We start from the raw sequence: 17,627 nt of genomic DNA on the forward strand, positions 1-17,627 counted from the left end.
TTTATACTTCAAGATACATTATCCTCTACCTTTGTACTATTATTGTAAATGTAAACAGAACATATTATTTTTAATAAATATGCATTAAGTAACAATAATAATGAAAATGCAATCCACAATTTAACACCAAGCATATAACAGAATGAAATTTTTAAATGAATTGAATTTAAATACACACACATACTTTTGATGCAGAGAAGCAGAAAAGGTGATCAATAAAATACTGTCAAGCATAGATATATAATGGGTAAATTCTGAACCCGGGATGGAATAGAAATGAGAGTTTAAGAAGAAAAGGAAACTATAATAAATTCATACTCTTGCTTGCTTATTCCTTATTTTTAAGTGGATGATATTAGGTATCAGATCAATAAAGTATTTCAATTCCAATGGATACATTTACAAGAGTGACTTCATAGTTTTAATGGCAATGTTTACATAATGTCGGAAATTACTCTTTTATATTGCTTAAACTTGTGATGAAAACTTTTTAGATCCCAATTTACAAATATATGAAGATGTGTATAATTTTCTCAAAAAAAGATTACTTGTCTAGAGAAAATTGAGATTTAAAAGTTTCTTGGTTACAAAATCTCATTCTTGATAAAGTAGTTACAGGTTTTTAGTTGCCTAGCCTTGTCACATGGGACTCTGAGGTAATAATATATAGTACTTCATAATCTGGTCAAAAGTATATTAGAAAATTAGGTAGGACTGAATTTTTGTGAGGGGTACAGCTGTGAAAAACTGGGGAAAGTAGATGCTAATATAAGCAGATAAAAGCAACATGAAAATACTGTGAGATCACATTGTGGGAAAATCAGTAGGAGAATTTTAATTTTTTTAATTTTAAATTTTTATCTTTTTAAGATTTATTTATTTATTTTAGAGACAGAAAAAGTGGGGGGAGGAGCAGAGGGAGAAGAAGAGGGAGAGAATATCCAGCAGACTCTCTCCCCCCACCACCCCCTACTGAGCCCAGAACTGGATGTGGGGCTTGATCTCATGACCTGAGCCAAAACTGAGAATCAGACGCTCAACCAACTGAGCCACACAGGTGCCCCATCAAAGAGAATTTTAGATTAATTATAAATAAAATATCTATGAATATTCTAAATTAGCCATCTCAAAGGAATGTTGAGAAGAAAAAAAAAGCAAAACTCATTTGAGTAAAGCTATTATATTTGGAGTAAAAAAATTCTAAATGCTGGGTGAAATAAAGAATAAACAATCTGATATCATTGAATAAAGGTAATGGATAACATCTTAATACTAAGATGTAAGATTATATTAACAATTTATAAGAAAGAGTTAAGTTTACTATTATTGTTAATAGCTACATTGTTTCAGTCTAATTTACAAACATAAAGCAGACTTGCTAGATAATATGAAATATAATAGCTTTACAACTTTATAGAATTAAAAAATCTTTAAAACCTGATATTTAGTCAAAAAACAATATTAGCTCCAATTTACCAAGTGCTTGTTAGAGACCAGACACTTTTCTAACTTTTTACCTGCATTAGCTCATTATAATAACTCATTACACATTTTCCAGTCAACCCTCTGAGAAAGGCAATATTACTAATATTGCTAGTGATTTTAAAAAACTGAGGTACAGACCATGAAGACTGAAATCAAGAAAATGAAAATGCTTAGAAATGAAAATATTTTTTACTTAATCCACAGCGTTTTCAAACTGAAAGATAAATTCAAGTCTCCTTGGCACAGAATCTCATTTTATCAATGAAGCAATCGAGCATTGTGCCTGAATCAAAAGCAAGAACACAATTGGATACAAGCTCTCCTAACTCGTCATCCATTGCTTTAACATAATCATATATTTGATTAGCAATATGAGGAAAATAATTATAACGTCAAAGGGTTGTTCTGAGAAGTAAATTTTTTTTCTGAGAAGTAAATTCTTAAAGGGCTGCCATGTGAGGTAAATTGGTTAATTCACATAAAACACCTAGAACAGTGCCTAGTATATAACTAGCACACAATCAGTTTGAACTAATATTGTTGTGTAGACTGATTAATTTTATCTCACCTTTAAATATTTCATTTTGTTTGCAAAGCTGAGATTTCTTTCATTATGTTCCACCATTTTAACCTCTACATATTTTTAAAGATACAATTACATAAATGTGCAAAGCCTAATTCTTCAGTTAATGACTTAAAAATACAATTATTCAAAATTAGTTTTTGTACTGTTAAAAGTTGAAAATGTGTGACGTTCTCATCACTGACCCTATATTTCTAGCAATCAGTAATTATGTCTGAATAGTCTAATGATGTTGTGAACATAGCCATCATATTGCATGCCTAATGATGCATGCAGGATTGAAGTTAATCACTTCAATATATATATTGAACTTCAAACAACACATAACCTTTCTTTTTTCTTTTTTTTTTTTTTTTCCTGACATGGGATACTTTAGTAGTGTACAATTGATTTTTAGTGCAGTGCTGCTGCAGACGGGATGTTAGGAGTCTGGGAAAAAGAGACTACATATTTCTAGAAATATATCAGTGTTGGAGCAGGGGTGAATTTATAGTTTGCAAAAGACCTCTCCTCCAAACAAATATATCCTCAGAGAACATGCCCATAGTCATACCCATTAAGAACCTGGGCCCTAAGGAAATATGACTAATATTAAGGATAAATAAGAGTCTGGGGCTATGTTGTGTGTAGTTGCTAGAAAAAACAAAACAGTTGAGTGATTAACTTCTGAATAAATTAATGAGATGTTTTAGACAACACCCAGAGGAAAATTAAAAACTTTAAAAAGAAATTTGAAAGTTATAGATTTGGTGTACTCAACAAAAAACATCCAAATATGTGTAAACACTCAGAATTTCAAATGATAATTTTAATTTTCATCCAAATAGCATCATAAAACACAGGTACTCTGGCCCTTTTAATTTGGGGAGGGAGGGAAAACAGGGGAGTGGAACAGGTGGATTATAGGGAGAAACTAGTGTCATATCTATAATGTTTTGTGGTCAGGGAATTATAATTCCATTTTTAACTTCTTCAGTGTCATATTGTCAGTTTCTCTTTCATCTGTATTTATTACTTATTTTCTGAGGGAAAATAGTGGTTTGCACTCATGTGTAGTAAGAGTTATCTAGAACAGTCCATGTAAAATATCACAAATTCCACAAGTAAATATTTATGTGGATTTTTTCTGGACTATGAGCTCAGTTGGTGCTATCTAAATATAGAGTATATCATTTCACCATTTATATAATTGACATTTACCACGGTTGTTAAATATTTAGTTAGAATGTTCACAGTACAGTCTTGTCAGCTTGAAAACTATGGGACTCCAGGTGCTGCTTGTGAGAATTTATGTTTTCAATAAAATGTCCTCCAACATGAGCAGCTGTGTTTTATCAAGAAGTTTCAAATCCATAACAGTCAGTTCCTTCTTTCTTTCTTACATTCTACATGTGCTCACATTCAGATGCCAAAATATATATCTGAGAAAGAAAACATGCAGAGTTCAAAAGAGGGAGAAGAGAGAGGGAAGAGGGAGAGGGGAGCAAAAACCCAAACAGAGAGTGATCAACTCAGAGCCTTTTCTCTTGAGCTTTTCATAAACTTTGTGTAGACAAGAGAAATAATGACACTGGTTATTTTTGTCCCCAGGACGTATTATTGCATCATTTGGAAATATTTAAAGATTATGAGGGATTTCTCTTTAGATTAGAATATTTCAAACCACATTTTTAAGCATAATTCAACCAAACAATTCAACCAAACAATTGCATATTTACATTAAAATACAAAAATATGAATACAAAGCTGTCTAGTCAAAGAAGATAGAATGATGTCACATGTTTATATTTGTTCCATCCTCAAAATTCTATTAAAATGGCAGAAAATAGGATTTAACTTTTCTTGTTGTTAAGTTAAAGCACCTAAAAGGACACAGTGAACAGGAGAGGAAATATCAAAACAACTTTAGGAGCTAGCTGTAGGCAGATTTATGAATGGTGACTTAACAGACACAAGGAAGCCTAATCCTAAAGCTCAATTCTAAAGCCATGGTATTAAAATAAAGCAACCTAGTTTACACTACAGAGACCTAAAGCCCCAGGGATTGTTATCATCTGGTATGTCTCAGAAAGAGAGGGTGAGAGTGAGGCTAACTTAAACTGGAATAATTTGAAAGTGTGTTTAAGAAATAGTTAGACCCATAAAGACTCTCCCTTCATCTGCACTGCCAGGTAATTTCTCTTCCTTTGTGCTATCAGAAGTCTGGAGTTTTCTTCTCCATGGTGGGTCAACACTTGTAAGAGAATAAGATGCCTTATAAAGCCACACAGACAACAAATAGAAAGCTCTGAGAAATCATAATTTTATAGTAAAAATGAAGGAAAGAAAGGTAAAATTGCAGAATCTTCTAGAACACAGAGCAGAAGAAATTGAAAATTAGGAAAGTAATGAGTAAGTAAAGAACTTTTATTTTAGATGCTCCAAATTCAAATAACAGGAGCTCCAGAAAGATAAACTAAAACAAAAGAGAAAAATATGAAATAAGTAATGTTAAAATGCCCTAAGAAGTGAGAGACATGAATTGCCTGATTGTAAAGGATTACTGATTGCCCAGGAAAATAAGTTAAAAATATCAATGTCCTTACTTATCATCCTGAAATTTTAGAATACACAGACTAAAGAAACCATTCTAAAAGCTTTCATAGAGAAACAATAATTTTAGCTATTAATATAAGGAATGTGTACACAGCATGACATAAGACTTCAACAGCAAAACTAGAAGCTAAAGAAAATGAAGAAAAGCCTTCCAAATTCTGAGGGAAAAATAACTTCCACCTGGAATAACATATCCAACCAAATTATCTACTAGATGTAAAGGTACAATAAGCACATTATCAGTATGCAAAATTTCCCAAGAATGACCTGTGTCATTTCTCAACTCTGAGAAAAAAAATTGAATGTAAATTGTTTAGGTTTAGGCTTTGTTTACCTAACAACTTTCTTGAACTGTGGAGAAAATGAAGTCAAATTTCTTTTTTTTTCTTTTAACTCTCTGTTTTTTAAGATTTAATTTATTTATTTGTCAGAGAGAGAGCGCAAGCACAAGCAGGGAAAGCATCAGGTAGAGGGAGAGGGAGAAGCAGGCTCCCCGCTGAGCAAGGAGCCTGATGCGGGGCTCGATCCCAGGACCCTGGGATCATGACCTGAGCCAAAGGCAGACACTTAACTGACTGAGCCACCCAGGTGTCCCTGAAGTCAAATCTCTTATAGAAAACAAACCATTTCTTTACCAACAATCAATATCATTATATATTTCAGAATTGTCATTAAAAGGTAGAAGAAACTGACCCAGTTTAAAGAAAAATGATGCCCATGACATAAGTAGAATATAAACAGGTATGGGCAAAAATTGACAACAAAATTGTGGGAATTTTTCCTGAAATTAATAAAGAATTGAATTTTCTGAAATGAAAAGGACCCACCCTAATTAGGGAAATGGATTCGAAGTCATCTGTACTGAGACAAATAATTGAATTTCAAGGATAAAGAGCTTCTCAAACATTTAGAGGGAAAAATAAGGGAAGTCATTCTTCAATGTTTTCCGGAGCGTGATGACCCAGGTAAATCCTGAAGACAATGGAGCCATGACTGTACAATTATGAAGACCCAAGAGTGGTCTTGGGTCTTGGGCCTATAGAAGAAGCAGGAAAGCATTTCTAAACATAAAAGCCTTTTTAGATGTAATGACTAGGAAAACCCAGGCAAGCCAAAATAAAAATGATAAGCCCTGATACAATAATAATGACCAGTATTAAATCATTCATATATAAAACTGTCTAAAATGTGACTCCAGAAATTAAATGTCATACTATATGTTATATAACATATATATATGTTGTAATAACATATAATATATACGCCATGATAACAACAAACAAAAATTGGGAGGCAGAGTGGAAAAGAGCAGATAATGAAAATCTATTAATTTTCTCAGCTTATTTGATGGAGAATTAACAAATATTGAATAAACTTGAAAAATCGAGAAATAATAATGTAAGTAGTCATATACCATTTCAGAAAGAACATGAGAAAAATAATCATGAAATCAAGTAGATTAAGAAAAGAGGGTGAATTGAAGTAAAAATTAGTTAGTCTTTTTATCCTTCATAACATGTAAATATTGCCTAACATTGCTAATTCAGAAAAATGTGCGTATGTATCTATATCTACAATAATATCTACATAGATAAAAACTACTACAATAACTAACACAGTCAGAATGTGCTTATATAGCTCTCCATCTATGTCTAGATCTTATCTACATTGGTAAATAAATATTGATCTGGAGAGATGAACAAAACTTATACCAGATGTTATTCCAGGGAAAGGAAATAAAAAGTGAATGCTCTTAATGTTTTGTTTTGTTTTTTACCTATTATACTACTAGAATTTTTTTTAACACAAGCATATCTAGGACTTTGCTAGGGAATTCTGGACTTGTATTTGGTAGTTTTAGGTTCAACAACATGTAACAAACAAAATAAAACTAAAATAAAATCAAACAAAATAAATAATGGACAGACAAGTAAGCTGTTTATCTCTTGAGACATTTGAATCCAGGCCTTCTCTTCCAGAACCTCGGTTCATTTGAGCTTGATACTCCAAAATGATTTTCTCAAACTGGGTCATCATGTCTAAATTCCAGGTAAACAAAGGAGTAAATAAAGAACCTCTCATCGTGCTAAGGATTATTCCCAGAAATACCATAAGTAAAGATCTTCTTACCTCTTACTCGTCAAAACTTCTTAGCCCTTAGTTTCAAGGGAACCTGGAAGATAGAATCCTCACCTGGATATTTTGCTTACATAGTATGTATTTTTTTAACTTCCTAAGGAGAAGAGATGGTATTGGGGTAGAAAACTAGCCAACTCTGCCACAGATAATTTATTTTTTTTATGGATTTACAGAATTTTTCACAGTATTCTGCTTAAATATAGAGTAAAGTGCATAGAAAATGCTTATATTTGTAAGTGAGGGAAAAGGCATTAACTATATCTATTCTGTGTTCAATAAGTAAAAATTATCTGCAAATGGATACAGGCTGATATGTAAAGATAGAAAAAGTAAAACTACTATATGGCTGGAGTAGTGAGGTTGTGAATTTTTTCCCTTTCTTTTCTTTCAGGTAAAGTTAGTGTTCTGTAATAAATATTTTTTAAACATTTGATCAGGAGCAATTGCAAGAAACCTTTGCAATTTATCAAATACATTTTTCAGAGGCAGTGATCATTAGAACACTTGGACAATTGAGGGTCTTCAAATAAGCCAAAGAAAGAATATTGCACATCGTACACTCTATTTTATTTTGTTCTTTTAAATTTTGTCCTCTAGTTGTGAATAGTTGATGGTTTAGTGGCATTATCTAGGGGTATCTAGCTGGCTCAGTTGGTAGAGCGTGTGACTCTTAGTCTTAGGGTCCTGAGTTCAAGCCCCATGTTGGGATTACTTTAAAAAAATAAGTAAATAAAAAAGGAGGCATTATCTAAACAATTTTAGCTCCTAAAGGTTTGTTGATAAATTATTTACTAATATGAGCAAATGGAGAACTTTCTAATTACATAAACCAAATATATTTCTTTTTTATTGGTTTGGAAAGAAACTTGTATGATTTTAAAGGCCTGCAGAATCTGCCTTTCCCATTACCTAAATAAGAAATATGTTAACATTGCTCACCAATATCTGATCCCCGTCACCTTCCATGACATGTCCCACCTTGAGGTGGGACAGACAGGGTCATATAACGAATTCTAGCAGATGATCTGTAGGTAGAAGCTATGCACCTCACTTTCTGACTGGAGAATTTAATCGCCAGAGACCCTACAGTCTCACTTCCCCTGTGGTGGTGAATGGGAAAGATTCTTAACCAAGTGCCTCTGATGAGCAAAACCCTTAAAGCCCTCTTGGACATACAGAGTAAGAAGGGAAAAATAAATCTTTGTTGTATTTAGCCAATGAGAATATGGGGCTATTTGTGCTTACATTCTAACAGACACTATCCTGATATAAGAGTCTTAATGTAGAAATCAAAGACTATGTTGAAGTTGAAGTCTGAAAAGTCTGAGGGAGCTGTATCTACTCTCCTGCATATTAAATTTTAAGTTACCTATAGCAATTGCTAATCAGTTGTTGGTTTTTTTTCCCAAAGGAAGAATCATGAATACACAATTTTAAGTAGATTTATGAATTCCTGTTGTTACACAATTTTGAACTCCACTTTTATTAAAATTCACTGGTTATTTTCTTAGTACAAAATTTTATTATAAAACAAGCTTAAGACAGAAGTGTCAACCATGATTTGCATTTTTAATTTTAATACTTTTCTTATGTGTTTGAATTTCAGCAACATGGAGTTAGAAGCGTCAGTTCTAGTTTTAAGTAACTATATATTAATATGTATTCGTATGGATGTGTATATATGTGTCTGCATACGATTTAGGTCTAATTAACATAATAATATACACCCAACTTTAGGTGTTCAGTTTATCTAGTTCTGACTATTATATAATTGTGTGATCACTATCCAAAACAAGAACACTTTCATCACCTCACAATTTTCCCTTTTGCCTTTTCTAGTCATTTTCCCTCCCTCACTTGTTCGAAAACCACTTTCTAATTTCTAATACGATAGATTAATTTTGTCTCTTCTTAAATTTCACATAAATTGAATTCTTTTGTCCCTAGCTTCTAAACTTAACATCATGTTTTTGCAATAATCCATGTTATTGCATTCAGTTCATTCATTTTATCTAAGTGTGAAATTATTGGATTGTAGCATAGAGATGTATTTAACTGCAAACAGTTCTACAAAGTGATTATACCATTTTCATCCAAAATTCATAGTTGAGTCCTAATTCCCATTATCTCAGAAGGGGGACTTCTTTAGAAATAGGGTTGTTGTAGATGCGCTTAAAATTAAGTTAAAATTAGGTCATTAAGGTGGTTTCTAATCTAATATGACTAGTATCCTTATAAAAAGTAGGAATTTGGAAACATATATAAAGAGGGAGAATATTATATAAATATGAAGACAGTCATCTACAAGCCAAACAGAGGCCTGGAAGAGATCCTTCCCCACAGCCCTCAGAAGGAACCAGCTCAGCCAACACCTTGACTTCACATCGTTAGTCTCTAGAGTTGTGAAACAATAGATCTCTTAAGAAATCCACTTTGTAGTACTTTGTTAAAACAGTCCTAGCAAACTAATCCAACACCCATCAACAATACTTGAGAGTTTTAATTGGCTCACATGCCTGATAGGATTTAGAATCATTTTCCCCCTTTGGTTAGCCTTTCTAGACGTGTGAATAGTATCTCATTGTTGCTTTATTTAGCATATCTTCAAGGACTAAAAGTGTTGACCATCTTTCATATATTTATTGGCCATTCACTTACCGTTTGCAAAGTGTCTCATCAAGGTTTTTGCCAATTTTTTTAAACTTGGTTATCCATCTTTTTATTGTTTATTCATAGAAATAAGTATATATTCCGGATATAATGTTTTTTGCAGTCTACATATTCTGAGTATGTTTCACAGTATATGGATTATCCTTTAAGTTGTCTTTTGGTAAGAAAATCTTACCAATGTTGATGAAATGTAATTTATCATTTTCTTCTTTTAGTATTAGTACTTTTTATATTCTGTCCAATAATTTGTACCTATTAAGTGCATCAAATTTACCATACATTTTCCTAATATTATATGCTTCTTTTTGCATGACTGAAAGATAATTGACATAGGGCCTCTGCCAAGCCAAATAGTGTCTCAAGAAAACTTAATATTAAGATGTGCCAGAAATTTAGAAACAAGATTTTTTTTTTCTTGAGAAACTATCTTATATCCAATTTCCTTGATACTTTCCTTTCAGAGTAAATTTAATCCTATACTTTTATTGTAAAAACTAATTTCAAGAATTAATTTCAAAATGACTGAAATAATGGATGGATTTCTACATAAGGTTTGTTTTTTAGGAGTTTTTTTGGTGTTTTATTTTTACTAGAAAGAAGAAAATGTATTCTTGTTAAACAATTCAATCTTGTCTTACTTATATAGTTTTAGAGAGGTTGCCACGTACGATTTTGGCAATTAGGACACTAAGATACTTTTTCTTCTAAGTATAAATTTACAAGTATTAAGATTTTACTATGACAAATGTGTTTTAACTATAAAATATGAAAAAAGCTTGGGTTTCAAAGCCTGAATTTTTCATTAAGTTCATTTAGGTATGTTTTCTTCCTAGCCAGTGCAAGCAAGCAGTCCTGGAACATTTCAAAAGATAGTTGGTAATAGGATAGATGATGTTTAAAATCTCAATAATATCACAAATCATCAAGAAGATAAATCAAGGATAAGTCACACCATGCAAACTTGGATAATGATTTCTGCAAACTTATTGGCATTAATTCTCTTTCTCATTTTGGTGATTTATGTTCACTCATGTGATTGATAATTTGAAGATATAAAATTTACCCTAAAAAAGGAGATCTGGCTTCAGCTCTGGACTTGGCCATTACTTCTAGTCATTGAAAGTATCAAATTTGATAACTTTTTATAAGATAATGTAAATATGGGCAATTTGGCTCCTAAAAAAACAAAGCCTCCATATACATTTACTACTTAGAATCACCAGGAGATTAATCCCCTTTTATTTTTATTTTTTTGTATCATTTTTTATTTAAATTCAATTAGCCACCTTATAGTACATCATTTGTTTCAGATGTAGTGTTCAATCATTTAGCAGTTGCATATAACACCCAGTGCTCATCACATCATGTGCCCTCCTTAATGCCCATCACCCAGTTACCCCATCGCCCCACCACCTCCCCTCCAGCAACCCTCAGTTTGTTTCCTAGAGTTAAGAGTTAAGAGTTTGTCTCCCTCTCTGATGACTTCTCATTCAGTTTTCCTTTCGTTCCCTTGTGGTCCTCTGCATTATTTCTTATATTCCTCATATCAGTGAGGTCATATGATACATGTCTTTCTCTGATTGACTTATTTCGCTCAGCATAACACCCTCCGGTTCCATCCACGTCGTTGCAAATGGTAAGTATTCATCCTTTCTGATGGCTGAGTAATACTGCACTTCTAACTATGGTTAATCAACATAGGTACATAATTTCTGTCAGAAGTAGTATGCTTAGAAACTTTTCCGCCTGAAACAATTTTTGTCTACCTCCCTATCTCCCACCCCCATCTGGGCCTTGGCATCATCAGAGGATTTTGTTCTCTAAGCCCAGCTTCTTCTAAATAATCTTCTCAGGGTATTTGTGGAAAAGACAGCACACCTGTGTTAATTTTCCCAGAAAGAAGTCTGAAGCATTTCCATTCTATTAGGAAGCACAAATCTATATGTCCAGAGTTAGGGGAGGAAGGGGCTGAGGCAGGAAAAGAGGGGAGAGCCACCATAAGAGTATATGGCAGAGTTAGCTACCACTTATTATATGCACTGCTTGCTTGGTCTCAAGATCTTAGACTGTCCTGTATGAAAATATAAAGACCACTACTCATAATGATAGTTGGGAAGGAAGAGAAAATTATTTATCCTGCAGTCTGGTATTCTATTGTCAGAAGTTAATTTATGGGGCTTTAATTTCCCCTCCTTCCAAGCCATAGGCGCTGAGCATCAGGTGTCCCCTGACATGTCACACTTAAGCATCAACAGGTAAGCCGCAGGGCTAGGAACAGAAGCTGTGTGATGTGGGCATAGTGTGAAGCATGTTTCACTGGTGTGACATTTTTTGAAGACCACCCAGAATCAATTAATGAGTAACAGCAGCAAGGCCAGGAACAGTGGCCCAAAATGCCAGAAATAGGTGAAGCAGAAAAAATAGAAAGTAGTATAGAAGAGGCATCTGATACAGTATCCAAGCAAACTAATATTGTAAAAGGAAATCAAACTATTACAGCTATTTCCAACGCATGCAAGCTGTGAGGTTTACTTCTCCTGGATTATATTTCTAGAGATAAACCCCTGAAATTCTCTAATTTCTTTTCCAAACTGAGATTGTGTACTTCTTCTCAAAGAATTCATTTCATAAAAAACTGTGAAGATACAAACACATGGATATTCAATAAAGCTCTTCAGCCAGATCCAAAAAGTCTAATTTATTTTACATGTTCTCATATGCATCAATCTGTTTATAAAAATTTGGCAAAAAGTTTGTGGAGCATTTGACAATCCTTGGTGACACAGGCCATGAGAAAGTAAGCATGCTCCATGGTGGCGGTGGCATGATTAGAAGACAGGGCAGCCTACAGAGGCAGGTCCATCTTAAGGAAGAACCAGGCTTGGGAGAAGGTGATGAAGTCTAGGTCATTTTCACTTTTACCTTCTAGGGGAAAGTCTGGATGTAAATATTCAGAAAGGAAACAGAAATGAAAGACTGATTCGACAGGAAGGTATCTGTATTGTAGATGTAGACTCAGTGCCATCCATATAGGGAAGAGTTGAGGTTCAGAAGATGAGCGTTATCTCTATTGGACCATAGGAAGAAAGGGAAAGAGAACTTGAAAAGTGTCTTTATTTGGGGAGAGAAAGGAGAGAAAAATCAATACAAAATTTTTTAAAAAGAAACAAAAGTAAAAAGGTGGTTAACTCTAATAGAAAAACCTCATGAAGCTGAGTAAAGAAAGGATTTCAGGGAAGAAATAGTAATCACTTAAGAATAGTGTAACTGCATCAAAGAACACCATGTAAAAGATATAATGTGGTGATACATACATATTCGTCATGCAGAATTGGAACAACATTTCTACTTTGAGGTTATCCTCAACTGTGCATGTCTTAATGAAAAGATATTATTAAGTCAGAAGAAGCCAGTTAAACCTCCTCCATGCTTTGTGGCTGACTACAGTGTGGATACATAAGCTCTAATAATTAAACGCCCATACCTCCAGTTTTGAATCTCAAAATGGTGACTGAATGATATTAGTATATGGAGACATTTTCAGGCAGTATTGGCAGCCAGGGCTGCCAGAGTTCAGCAATGTAGACGGTGATAAGTACTCAGTGGCATTAATACCAGCAGTAATAACCTAACCAGACTGTCCCTGAGGCATGATACTGGCTCTGCTACCTGCATGCTCTTGGTCATTGCCCAGTTTCTGAGCCTGGTTTTCCAGCCTTCCATTAGGAACCACCGCATAACTTTCCAGCAAATTCCTTTACTCCCTGTGTTTTAAATATATATATATATATAATGAAAGTATTGCAGTCATTCTGTTGAGACAAGATGGACCTCATCTAAATTTTGATTCTTATGACACCACAAATACATACTTACCAAAAGATACGAAGTTTTACTTACTAACATTAAAAGGCTGGTTGTGGAGAGTCATGCTGGTTCTCAAGCTCGTCAGAAATTGACTTTAGAAAGCTGGGAAAGAAGAGTAGCTTGGCTTTTATGGTGGGCACTGGTGATTAGCTTGATGAAAGTTCTCACATGTGCATGGTTTGACCTTCTTGCAGGTACCAAAGGAGGTAGCAACTCAGCTTTCTCTCAGCTTACCTAGATGTGGGGTAGGAAAGGGGGGGGAGCTTTAAGACTGTTAACAATCAAATATCAGAAATGGAGTTAGACTCATTACCAAAGGAACTATTATAAATTAACTCAGACCAAATCAACCAAAAGTACAATGAACACTTTTTTAAAAGGGAGTTAAACTGTTGCCTCATTAAGAAAGATTGAACATGTTTATTTAAAATATGGTGAGTGGAACACTTCAGGGCATTTGAATTAGAAATGAATTAAATTCGGATCCTTCCCTGCATTAGATAAGTAATCTTCTGCTAGTTTTTTGTCTCTGTAAGCTTTAGTTTCATTATCTGTAAAAAAAAAAAAAAAAAAAAAAAAAAAAAAAAAAAGAGGATCTACCAGTCTTGACAGCATTGTGTGAACAGATCTTATTTTTAACCAGGTCTCATAATAGCAGCATTGCCCACTAATTAAGAACATCATCTCAGGAGTCATAGGGCATTGGTTAAAATCCCCACTCTACCACTTACCAACTCAATGATCTTAAGTACATAATAAACCTCTCAAAGAATCAGTTTCCTTGTCTAAAGGGGGATAACAATAGCACTGTTAAAATATTGTTTGGGGGGAATAAATGTGACCATATATTTGGCTTAAAATAAGAATTCACTAAATATCAGCTTATATTATTATTATTCTACCCACCATAGATCCCACTTCACCCATGCATTAACAAAGACTGCATGGTTTACTTAAGATACTGTGTTCATGTTACACATAGCACACACAAAAAAACTTACTCAAATTGCCTCTTTGATGGTTTACTTCTTCTCCCTTAAATCTTTTCTCTGAAAACCATTTGTCTCTACAGACGCTAAACTCATTTCATGAATGGATTACTGAAAATTCGTTCTTACCATCCACTCCAATACGCTAATCAGTCAAGCCCAGAGGTCATCTATGAAGTGAAAATTTATCATCCTCTAGCATGATCATAGAGGAGGGTCTTATTTGCTACCTCACCATTGACTTACCATATTATTAACTCAACAAAGCCTTTGTCTGTATAAAAGAATATATGTTTCCTAAGAAGATGAATATATCTAAATAATGCTATAATAATAGGAATTATTATACTTGCCTCATGAGCTTGTGGAGAGGATTTAATTAGGTAATCTCTGTATAGAACCTACTATAATACCTTGCTCACAATAAGTAAAGAATTTATATTAGTAATTCAAATAAATTACTCCCATTTGTGTTATAAGAATCTATTCCATATTCCTCAGGATAATATTTAAACTTATAATGGATCTGACATTTTAAATCCTATTTGTTAAAATTATTTCTTATTTGTGAAGCCAGTTTATTTATTAAAATTCAAATGCCAAATCAACTTTTATGCAATTTAAGGCAAAATAAGAGAATAATTTCTTTAAAACCATAGCAGGGCAACTCTAGACTGATAAAATATACTATTTTCCTGGACTTTTAAAATTTTCATTAGTGTTTCAAGTTTTCTTTTTCTCTTTAGATCTATGAAACATAAATTAACTTGAAAAAGAGTGAGAAAATTCTCTGCTTTTATACCATAGAAAATATTCTAAGATTATAAAATATTTTATTTATTTCTTTGTCCATTATATATTGTTTTTATGCTTTACAGAGACTCTAAGTCAAAACTGCAAAAAAAATACATTTAACTTGTTAGGCTTTAAATGTTTTGATGGCATCATTGATTATTTATTGTTCTAAAGGGCTGAACAATATTTAGGGATATTTGGACAAAAATAAAAAATATATAAAGCATCCTCCCCCAACAAAACAAAAATATGTTAGGTTTGTATATTCCCTCAATTAAGACTTATAGATCTCTACTTCTAGAATCCTAAATGAAATCTCAGATTCCTTTTCTTTCTCAAAATACCAAGCCAGGCCTAGGCTAAATGGCAGAGAAAAGAGCAGCAAGGATTCTTACATAACTAACATGCAAAAATGCACTAACTCATATGCCTCGGGAAGAAAAAAGAAAAGGTCCAAGTTATTTTTTTTAATTTTATTTATTTATTTGATAGGGGAAAGGGAGCAGAGGGAGAGGAACAAGCAGACTCTGAGCTGAAAGTGGAGCCCGACTAGGGGCTCAACGTGGGGCTTGATCTCACCTTCCTGAGATCATGACCTGAGTCAACATCAAGAGTCCATCATTTAACCGACTGAGCCACCCAGGTTCTAGGTTATTTTTAAAAGAAAATACTATTGATATTGACACACGAAGACTGGATCAAGCTTGGAGAGCACATGCAGAAATGTTAAATCTGTGACAGGAGATGGGTAAAGGACAAGTTTTGGTGGATGATTCTCACCCTGAAACCCATTTCTTAAATGTACATCCAATCACTCTAATGCTACATTTCTGTACACCCAGTAAGATTTCTACATTTTTGTCAGAGGAAGAATACTATGTGAAGGATATTGTTGAGGAGGAAGAGTGTTTTCTGAGCCTGATTAAATTTAGATTGAAATACAGAATTCTTCAAACACAGATACAAAAAAAAAAAAAAAAGAGGGAAAGAAACTATTCACTGAGCAAGCAATCAGCAAGTGCAACAAGCGCATATAAATATATTAACACCATGCAAAAGGAATATCCAAGTCATTACCAAGTGTTAAAGCAACGTGTTTTAGACTCAGAAGTTACTCAGTAAATATTTGTTGAATTTAATTACATGGATACTTCCTAAATTGCTTTGATCCTGATTTGGAAAGTGAGATTTATTTCTTCACAAATAAGACAGGGAAACAATTCTTGATGTGGTTAATATGGGTCCAGAAGAGCTGACGGCTTCTCAGTGAGTCTGACTAACAAAAATACTTAATGAATCCTAGGTCAAATATGACAGTAGTCCATAGAGGGAAATCTCTGCGTTTGGAAATGACCTCAAGGCTAAAGACTTCTGAGCTATAGAAAATGTCACTTTTACCAAGAAGTCAACATATTTACAGCAGAATCAGACACTATGCACACCAGCCAAGGAGTGCCTGCTTCATGCTGTAGAAGCCCATTGTGCTTATTGAAATGGACATTTCAAGCTCCATTTCACACATTCTACATCATGTAGCAACAATGAAATTTTGAAAATTGACTGTTCTACCCGGTAGTGTGACTTGATTAGTCTATTATTTCTTCTAGCCTGTCTCTGGTTTATATATATACTGGTTTAAGCCACTTCCAGCCAATAAAATGTGTAGAGACTTTTGCCAGTGAAGCCATGGTAATTGTGAAAGTCACAGTTTCTCCTTTTCCTAGATATGGATGTGGGAGCATGTTTCCTGAGTTGCTGCAGTAGCCATCCTGCAACCATAAAAGAAGTTATCCAGTGATAAAGCCAATACTAGGAGGAGGAAGAAATCAAGAGAATCCCAAAGCAATGGAATCCGGGCCATAATTATGGGGCCCAATAAAAGTCCTGTGATTTAGGTCGATTTGAGAGGAGTTTCTGTATGCACAAGAGAAAGCATCCTGATACAGAATGGCAGGAGGTAGCTCTTTCTCTGCCTGCCTCTGGGAGGACAGTGTGCAGGAGCACACAGGAGACTGTGCTGTCTTTGGAAGAACTTAGCTGAGTTCAGTCTTTGACTTGCTGCTGAATCAGTCACTTCATCTGCAGAACACAGACATAAAGAAGAAAGCTGCTCTGAGAGAAAGAGAAAGAGAAAGGTATTTTAAATGTAACCAGAAATGGACAGTAAATCATCTAGAATAAAACAATTAGACTGATAACTTTTTTCTCAACAGCAACAACAGAAGGCAGAATACAATGGATTCATTGTTCCAAGATTCCAAACAAACAACTATCACATAGCTTTATGTGATGATAGAAAATAACCATCAATATGAAATTCTCTGCATAGTCATGAGGGAATAACAGAAATAAATTGCTAAGATCTCTCTTTGGGAACAAAGGATTTATTACATCAACTCCTGAGAATGTCTGGAAGACACCTCTGAACACTTAGCCCCCTTTGGGTGTAGTCTGAGCTGGCAAAAGCTGCTTTACTGAGGGCACAGCTTCTTCATCATGCAGAC

The sequence above is a fragment of the Callorhinus ursinus genome, unplaced genomic scaffold (genome assembly GCF_003265705.2).
Source record: "Callorhinus ursinus isolate GAN/ISIS: 27379988/994484 unplaced genomic scaffold, GSC_fseal_2.0 scaffold1, whole genome shotgun sequence".
In the NCBI taxonomy this organism is placed as follows: Eukaryota; Metazoa; Chordata; class Mammalia; order Carnivora; family Otariidae; genus Callorhinus; species Callorhinus ursinus.